Source organism: Etheostoma spectabile, unplaced genomic scaffold, assembly GCF_008692095.1.
Source record: "Etheostoma spectabile isolate EspeVRDwgs_2016 unplaced genomic scaffold, UIUC_Espe_1.0 scaffold00018342, whole genome shotgun sequence".
NCBI classification, from domain to species: domain Eukaryota; kingdom Metazoa; phylum Chordata; class Actinopteri; order Perciformes; family Percidae; genus Etheostoma; species Etheostoma spectabile.
The window spans coordinates 23402-31157 of record NW_022604215.1 but is presented as its reverse complement, the minus strand read 5'-3'; the positions used below and the strand labels follow the sequence as shown (position 1 = coordinate 31157).

Below are 7756 nucleotides of genomic sequence, written 5' to 3'. Positions count from 1 at the left end.
TTAAGGATGCATAAAATAAAAAAACTTCAACTGGGATTTTTTTTTGCTAGCTCTGGAGGGAACTACTAGAATGTTGGGCCCTTGTAAATTACAGAGTGTGGTATAGACCTACTCCCACTGTGAGGGTCTCGAGATAACTTTGATACTATATTGATACTATAAATTAAATGAATTTATTGAGTCAGTACGGACTTGGGGTGCAGCACGTAACAGGAGAAGGAGAAGTCATCAGTTGGGCCTGTGCCTCGAGGAATGGGGCTATTAATATTACTAGGAGGGGTGGATTCATTTAGACTAACATATTCTCCATCACCCAGCCAGGTTTCAGTAAAACAAAATAATCAATATCATAATCTGATATTTAATTCATTCATCTTGCTCAAGGTGAAGGATTAAAGACCAGTTACTTTAACATCAGAGGGTAAGGTCTTTAATCTTCTGAGGTATGATCCCATCCAGAACCGTGCCATAGCGGCAGTCTTAGGATTTCTGGATGGGGCCGTGGCTGTGTTATGTGTATAGCTGTAAATCTGCTCCCTAAAAACAATAACAGGTCCGGCACTCCTTTCCCTCCTTTCTCCTTTGGCTTCTTCATCACTCTTCTTTGCACTCGTTCCCACTTGGACCTTTACAGGAAATAAAAGATGGCTTGTTCCAGGTCTAAAATCATTTTCTGGGTGGGATAAAAACAGAGCTGATGAGTAAAAGCAAAGGTAAAATCACTGCCTGATGATTAACCAACCATTGTTCTAGTGTTAGTCCTCTAAGTCTCCAGTATCTACTCTCTGACTAATTCCCTTACTGTGTCTGGCAATTTGTTTCCCACACCCTTCCCAATGAATTTTTGATCGGTATGGTCCACAGTCCGGGGGAGTCCTGTCGCTGTCCACGGGCCATGAAATCATCTTGCTTCTATTATTTAGCTGCTGTTAAGACTCTGAGTCTAGTTAAGGATAGTTCAAGAAGTACAAAGGCTCGGCAAACAGCAAAGCCCCCCAAAATAGTTTCAACTCATCAGCGTTCCCCTCCAAGAAGTCTTTAGTAAAAGGCAAAAGTTTGTGCATTATGAAGAGAGAAACCAGAGGAGTACAGCCGTCTGATCGAGAGCAGCCGAAAACCTAGTGGACCCAGTCCAAACCATCGCGGTAAGCCTCACTGGGTGTCCAAACTAAAATGATAAGAGGCAACTTGTAACCTTACTGATGTTTATATCTGTACTCACAATGCCCTGTTTTAAACACAGCCAATCACAAGTGTACATGTGAATATCAATGTGTGAGTAAGCAGGAAGCTCACATAAAAGATAGTGGCAAGGAGCAACCACATCTACCAAATGTTTAACTTTACAACCGTGAGCGTTGGTACCTTGGTTGCGGGGTACCCAAACCTTCCCTCAAAATGTGAATCACACATCTTCCCGCCCCTGAGTATTAACAGTAGAGCAGAGTGGCGCAGCGGAAGCGTGCTGGGCCCATAACATAGGGGATGGATCAAAACCATCCTCTGCTATTGTATCAGCATTACTTCTATTTCTGTGTGTTAATGTTTAACGAAGCATCTGTTGCTGCATCTGTGAAGTGAAATGTTCCACCTGCTGAAATAAACTTAATGCATGTCAATATATTTCATCCACGAATATGCAAACTACAGTGCTCATACCTGCTGTAACACCCATAAAAACTGGAGCGTAATACAATAAATAACTACGTTTAAAGTGCTGTAGTGCTATCTGATAGTCTGAGGTATAAAAGGGACACCGTTTAGTTTGTGTCAAATGCACTCTACCACTGAACAACATCCCCTGAAGATTTTCAGATTTTTTTTACTTTTTTCCAAGATAGACTAAGACTTATCTTTATTAATCCTTTGGGATGACTCACCGCGAAGAAATTGAAATATTACGGAATAAAAGAAGAAACCTGGGTAAAACATGTAATGTTAATGTTGTATATGGCTTCAAACCTGTAAATGCAACTGCGATGGCTGGAAATCAAACCTGGGCAAAATACTTGCACTGCTACGGTATAAATCATAGTTGAAAAGTAAAACACCTGTTGCCTTTCTGCTGCTTTCTGCTCTGTTGATAAACTTTCAATTGGTTAGTAGTAGTTACCAGACACGGGCAAAGTGCAAACCGTAGTGCGCTCCCTGTGTCTGTGGATCCTCGTGGAGGCAGCTTGATTGATTGATAAAGTCCCTTATTTGTACCATAAAAGAGATCTAATATTTTATCAAATCAGTGGGGCAAGTAACCTTTCTGGCTAATCTTGACAAATAAAGCAAGTAACCACACAATGAAAACTACTGCGATGGCTGGGAATCAAACCCAGGTTAACTACTTGAAGGTAGCTATGCTCACCACTATACCATCACTGGACAATGCAAATCTTGGTCATTGAGACTGATTTTTGCATTAATTACCATGAACACAAGGAGATTGCCTTTTAATACTTTTCTCTTTCAGAATAAGAGCTTTTTGCAGCTCTTTGACAGACTGGAGACTTGTTGGAGATGCCGGGGATTGAACCCGGGGCCTCATACATGCAAAGCATGCGCTCTACCACTGAGCTACATCCCCTGAATTTTTGGCTTTTTTTTTACTTTTGTGAGATCATTGAATAAGAGAAGACACCTGGGTGAAATATGTAATATTATGTTGTGTATGGTTTCAAAACATGGCGGTGGCTGGAAAGTGAGCCTTGGAAAATGCTTGCACTGCTATGGTGTAAATCTAGTCGAAAAGTACACATCTGTTGCCCTTCTGCTGGACAACACAACACTCACTGCAAATCTTGTAACACATCTGGGCATTGAGAAATGCACTGGTGGAGACGGGTGGCTTCCAGTAGCTATGAGATAACACAATATTGTTCATGAAGCCACAAACTATGTAGGGTGTTGTTTTAATGCCCCGGATCCCTAACAGGGAGTCTACCTCCTTCAATGTTCAGTTAGTTTTCTGATCGGTTAAGATTTCTGTGGGGACCCCTACCCGGGAAAAATGTTGAAGTAAACTATTGGCCACTTGTCTAGCCTTGGTGTTTCTGAGGGAGAAAGCCTCTGGGTAACATGTTGCATAATCACAAATCACTACGATGTAGTGGGACTGCCCTACTCCTACTGTTAAGGAGTTTAGATCGGTGGTTGGAGTCACCTGCTAGACACCCTCTGCTACAATTCTCCATGTCTTTTCTCTCTCTGTCTGTCTGTCACCCCCAACCAGTTGAGGCAGACGCCCCCCCACCCTCTTAAAGAATGCCTTTCCTTGTCTCAGAAATAACCACAGAATCACAACTTCCATGCTTGTGCCAGTATTCAACCACCTGAAAGTCGCTGTATTTCCAGTATCAGTTGTGTTTTTTTGTTTTAAAACACCTGCCCCGTGTGAGGGTTGAACTCACGACCTTCAGATTATGAGACTGACGCCTGCCTACTGCGCCAACGAGGCACTCTCATGGTTGGGAAAATTTCGTAAAATTTGGTCTTCAATCTTAATAAAACAATGTATGTGGAGACCTAAGCACTCCACATACTTTGCCAAACTTTGCGTAGGAATCGGCGTACGCCCGTCCTACGCCGTTTTAGGTCGTATGCACGTTACATAAATGAGGGCCAATGTGAGCACAATAAAAGTTCTTGAAGAAAGGTTTGTACTTGTGGACGTTCTAGTTTTTTTCCAATTCTTCTGGTCACACTTGGCACTATTTCACATCTTTTGTCTGTAGTTCTCTATTCTTTCAGGGCTTAACTCTGTCTCCCCCGCCTCTTTTTTTTGTTTCTTGTTATGTCTTGGCAAGAAGTATTATGCTTTTGGGTCGTCTGTCCATCCGTCAGGCCAAAGAAACAGATACCAGCATGTAACTTTGCAAATCAGTGGCTCACCCTGGCCGCCATCAAAGATGCCATTTGGACCTCCAGAAACTTTCTGGTAAGAAAGCACATGCAGATCCCATTCCCTCAAAACGTGAATCACAGATTTTCCAGCACCTGGACTTGATCAGACTGGGAATATGCCAAAGAGATGTTCACAAGTTCAGCCGAGGTAAATACTCGGCCCACATTCACACAGACCTAAAACTACTCATTTAATGCTGGTTACAATTTTCTAAAATAAACAATGTCAGAGAAAAATTGCAAAGAGTGAAGGGTGTTGATAACATTTTTTAACAAGGTATTGGCTCATTATTGCTTCAGTAGACTGCTTCAAGATTCTTCGAGGTAAGCAGGAAGCTCACATAAATGATAGTTGCAAGGTCTACCAAATGTTTAACTTTGCAACCCGAAAGCTGGTGGAACCTTGGTTGCCACTGTCCCTCAAAATGTAAATCCCAGAATTTTCCTTCCCCTGAGTATAGACAGCAGAGCAGAGTGGTGCAGCGGAAGCGTGCTTGGGTCGTAACCCAGAGGTTGATGGATCAAAACCATCCTCTGCTGATGCAGGTCCCTGGATGTTATACAGGCTAATACTTAAGACCCTGACAGTTTGTAGCTGAATTTCCTTGATGGAAAATTGCTAGAACTCTGTGTTTCATGGCTTGTGGGTATGATTCTCGCGTTGGGTCCAGTAGGTCGCTGATGAGACCACTTTGCATGAATTAAATAATCTGGTTTATTTATTGAGTGTGATGGAAAAGAGTGTCATCGGCGTGGCAAATTCATCACGATTTTACTATCACTTTTTACTGACAAAATCAAGTCTGTGTTTTGGTAAAAATATTTTGTATCAAATGAGATCAGGAAACTGACTCATTCAGTGGAGCCGTGAAAAGACCCCATGACAATCTACCTGACCATAGTCTTTCAAGTCAGTGACAAATCCAAGCTGCATTTCCTTTTTCCCAAAATTCAAGTTCCAATGTTGGTAAAATGTTTTGCTTCTAAAGTAGTCTTTCGTCCAATGTAATCAGAAAGCTCAATCTGGCAGTGGAGCCATAAAAACACCAAACTACTTAACATTTGCCTTTCTAGTCACTGACTGATCACACGTACTTGATGGAAAATTGGTAATTGCTAATTGCTGAAAGTGGTTTTACGTGGCTCGTTGGTCTAGGGCAGGGGTCGGCAACCTTTACCACTCAAAGAGCCATTTGGACCCGTTTCACACAGAAAAGAAAGCACTGGGAGCCACAAAACCCTTTTGAAATTTTAAATTAAATAACACTGTATATAACTTTTTTTTGCCTTTGTGCTATGTATAAACAAACTATACTGTGTTACAATTATGAAATCAATGAACAACTGCAGGGAAAATGAATTTCTGCATACAACAAAACATTTTTAACTCCAAAAAAAAGACGTTGTGTTGAACGTTAAATAAAACACTCAATGTCTATTTGAGTCCTTGTAGTAATGAAACAAAACGCCGATCTTAAATTATCCACTGGCAGTAAACAAAAATGCCGTCCTCTCTCTGCGTGCCGTCATCCTTTTACCGGCGCCGTGCAGTCAGCCGTCAACCTGAATAATAAAATGTCTATTTCACTGAACAATGAAAAAATGTGAATATTTGCAAAATAATAGGCAATTAAAATACTGATCATACTTGGTCAATGTGATTTCTCCTCCTGAACCTCAGCGCACAGCGTCTGCACATCGGGGCTGTACGCGGTCACCTTCATCTTCACACAGGACTCTAAGCTGTCATCTGTGAGGCGTGGGCGGTGTTTGTTTTTAATAAAGTTCATGTTGGAGAACACCTGCTCGCATACATATGTGGATCCAAAGATCGACAGGACTCCAAGTGCATACTTTTTCATGTTGACATAAATGTCGGGGATTGCATTCCAGGTTTCAAACACAAGTTGGTCTGGTTTGGGGAGGTTTTCAATATCACGCCATTTGTGATTCTGAGCAAGAACAGCCTTCTGACGTGAAACATCTTCAAGGTCCGCTGTCAAGCGCTTGAACTTAGACACCCACATTTCTTTGTCGGCTATGTCTGCCAGTTCCATCTCAAGATCAGGTGGACTCACCCCTGGAAATGCTGTCATATTCAACAGGGATGGATCGAGGCTTAGGGGAGTGACAGGGAAGGATAATGTGGGTTTTTCCTCTCTGAACTCACTGAATCGTTTCCCGAACGATGTTTGCATTGCGATGACTGCAGAATGTAAAAATTCTAAATTGATCATGTGAGCTTCTCTGAACTCTCTCAAACTGGGGAAGTGTGACAGTGTGCCTTTCTGTATATCTCTGGCAAGCACCGTCAACTTGCGCTCGAATGCCAAAACCTCCTCCAACATGTGCCGGGCTGTGCGTCCTTTACCCTGAAGAGCTGTGTTCAGGTGCGATGTCATGTCTACCAAGAAGTGAAGCTTTTCGAGCCACACTGGCTGTTCTAGCTCAGGAAATGTGAGCCCTTTGCTGCCCAGGAAGGTTTTCACTTCCTCCAGACATGCCACAAAGCGTTTCAGCGCCTCGCCTGTGGGCAGCCACCGGACTTTGTTGTGCAGCAGGAGATCAGAATACGTGCTTTCCAGCTCGTCCAGTAACGAACGGAACTGACGGGGATTTACACCTTTCGCCATTATTTTGCTCACAATCTGAATGACAACATTCATGACTTCTGTGCATTCCGGAAGAAATGTTTGAGCACACAGTGCTTCTTGGTGCAGGAGGCAATGAAAAGTCAGCAACTTTCTGTCCAGCGACCTCTGCAGGAAAGCCACAAAGCCGTCATGCGCTCCAGTCATACTCTGTGCTCCGTCTGCACCACTGACACCAGGTGGGTGGTATTGATTCCTTTTGATCTTAAACAATTCAAGACAGCCTCACAAACGTCCTTCCCCCCCGTGTTTGGCCTTTTAGTGGTATCAAGTTTACATACCGGCAGAACAGCGCTATATCACCTTCGTCTTTAGATTCATCACAAGCAATTGATTGAATTGAAATTGAATTGAAATTGAGTAGGCCACAGCTGAATTGATGTCTTTAATTTGCTGTCTGGTGATGTCTTCTGCCATTTTTATGGTTCTGTCTTTGACAGTCTTTGCAGAGAGGGACATATCCCTGATTTTCTGCACAATTTCACTCTTGTTTTTAAAGTCCTTGAACAGTACATTCTGAAATCTTAATGAAAGATTCTTTTTCTATATTCTCCATCTGTAAACGGCTTCCCGTGCCTCACTAGTTCCTGAGCGGCAACAAAACTAGCATATGTACTTGAACTTCATCCACTTCTTGAAGTGATTTTTGCTCTGATCAGTCCTCTGTGTCAGTTCCAAACAGCTTTTTTCTCTAATCTCCAACCGGATATTTCTGAGCAAAGGCTGCGTGTTTATTCTTGAAATGTCTTGTGACATTTGACTTTTTGTTGTTAGCTAGTTTGTCATTACATTTTAGGCACACTGGTAAACCAGTCTCGTCAGCAGTGAAAGCAAATGAATCTGCCCACGTAGCATTGAACGTCCTGTTTTCATCACATTCTTTTCTTTTCTTTGAATTCTCCATAGTTGGCCTACCTGGGGTCAAAAAGTTTTTAAAAAAAACACTCACTGGCGGGTGTCGCACATTGTGACGTGTATTAAGAGCGACAACAACAACAACAAAATAATAATATTTAAATATTTAACTATTTTAGAAGTTACAAGATCGCCATAATCTTACTAGAATTACATTTTGAACATGAACAAACTAAAATAAAATACATTTTAATTAAATACTCATTAATTATTTTCAAAAGCTGAGGAGGAGCATCAAAGAGCCGCATGCGGTTCCTGAGCCGCGGGTTGCCGACCCTTGGTCTATGGGTATGATT

General features: G+C 42.1%; 1 non-coding gene across 1 annotated transcript; it reads right to left on the bottom strand.

Moving 5' to 3' along the window:
- Positions 1-2506: 2506 nt before the first annotated feature.
- trnaa-ugc (transfer RNA alanine (anticodon UGC)) lies at positions 2507-2578 on the bottom strand. Its single transcript has one exon. It is a non-coding gene; the product is annotated as a tRNA-Ala (tRNA).
- Between the last annotated feature and the right edge of the window lie 5178 nt (positions 2579-7756).